Here is a 2,117-nt window from a genome sequence, read left to right as displayed (position 1 = left end):
TATATATACATACATACATACATACATACACACACGTATATTTATGCATGTACACATATATATGCATTTTGTATATTTCATGTATATGTACCTCTCTCTCTGTCTCTCTTCCCCCTCTCTCTCTCTCTGTCTCTCTTCCCCCCTCTCTCTCTCTGTGTCTTTCTCCCCCCCTCTCTCTCTGTGACGTTACGGAGAAACATATTTATAGTTTAATTGATGTCATTATGGCGCTGTTTATCATATCCATCAGATTGGACACATTACTCCCTGCTCTACGCCATTATCTGTGGGCCAGCGTCAGTGTCTGTTTATATGTATGAGCCTGTGTGTATTTATGATTAGAGCATACACACAAACACACACACACACACACACACACACACACACACACGTATGTGTATATTTTTATGTATGCAATATAGTGTATTTTATATGTTTGCCTAATAAACAAATACTTAAAATACAGTTTTCGGTCTGTTCTCTTTGCTCGCTTTCCTCTATTTAATCTCCCTTCTCCCTTTCCCACCTCGACACTCGCCTCCATTTTGTTTTTCTTCATTACTCTCCATTTCTGCATTATCTCTTTTTTTATTTTCCTTCTCGTATGTTCCTTCAATCTCAACTTGCTCTCTCTCTCTCTCTCTCTCTCTGCCCCCACCGTCCGATTTCCTACCTTACTCTTATTGTATTTTGACGTCTTCTATTTCTCTCTCTTCCTTTTCTCTCATTATATATCAATCTCTCAATCGATCTCTCTATCTGTTTGTCTGTCTGTATGCCTGTCTGTCTGACTATCTAATTATCTATCTATTTCTTTCTTTCATTCTTCTTTCTTTCTTTCATTCTTTCCTTTCTTTTTCCTATCTATCTATCTATCTATCTATCTATCTATCTATCTCATTCTTTCTTTCCTTCTTTCCCTCTTTGTTACTTTTTTCTATGTATATATCTATCATTCTATCTATTTCCTTCTTTTTTTCTATCTATCTATCTATCTATCTATCTATCTATCTATCTACCTATCTATCTGTCTGTCTGTCTGTCTGTCTGTGTGCCTATCCTTACACTCTGTTCATTCGAGTCCTTTCATCCTTTTTCTCATATTGTTGTTTTCGATGATGCTCGTCCCATCCGCAGCCACTCACCCTCCTTTACATCCTGCACTACCTCCTCCTTGTCCCCTCTTTTACTTTTTTTGCCGTACTCTTTCTCCTCCTTCTCCCCACTAAAACCGCCACTATCTCTACTACTACAACCGTCATCACCACGAGAGTATTTTAATCATCATCACCACCAACATTGTCAGACACCATCACGACTATCATATACTCTCAGCTCTACTCAACTACTCGATTTTTCGACTGCTTCCTCAATCATTTTTCTACTTCATCACCCATCCTACCCTGTTGAATCTTTCTCTATCCCGACACTTTTTTGTATATACTCATGTTTCGCACACATACTCACGATCCATCCCACTGTTCTGTTTTCTCCACCTCCTTTTCTCTCCCTTCCTTTTTATATCACTGGTCTATGTTGTTTGTGTTTCGTTAGAGAATCTAGTGAGCAACAAACGATATGACTTAGTCTCCCCTGATTTCTCTTTAGCTTTATGTCTCACTCTTTGATCATGCTGTATGAACATTTTGTGTGTGTGTGTGTGTATATGTGCGTGTGTGTGTGTGTGAGTGTATATATATATATATATATATATATGTAAACACACATCTCCATACACATTTGTATGTGTATGTATATATGTGCGTGTATGTGTGTGTGTGTATGTGCGTTATGTATACATTGTATTTATCAACTAACTTATTCATCCACACAATTAAATATTTATGTGAGTTTCTATGTAAGTGTGTACATAATATATTTGTAGACATATAAAAACGCTAGCACATATTTAAATACTGTACGAATCGCTTACACATACAATACACGCATCGACACACACATACACACACACAGACATATACATACATACATATATACGTACGTACATGCAGATATGCATACATGCATACATATATACATAGATATATATATTTGTACATGTATATGCATATATATATATATATATATATATATATATATATATATATATATATATA

Source organism: Octopus bimaculoides, chromosome 3 (genome assembly GCF_001194135.2).
Source record: "Octopus bimaculoides isolate UCB-OBI-ISO-001 chromosome 3, ASM119413v2, whole genome shotgun sequence".
NCBI lineage: Eukaryota > Metazoa > Mollusca > Cephalopoda > Octopoda > Octopodidae > Octopus > Octopus bimaculoides.
Note: the sequence above shows the minus strand (reverse complement) of the source record.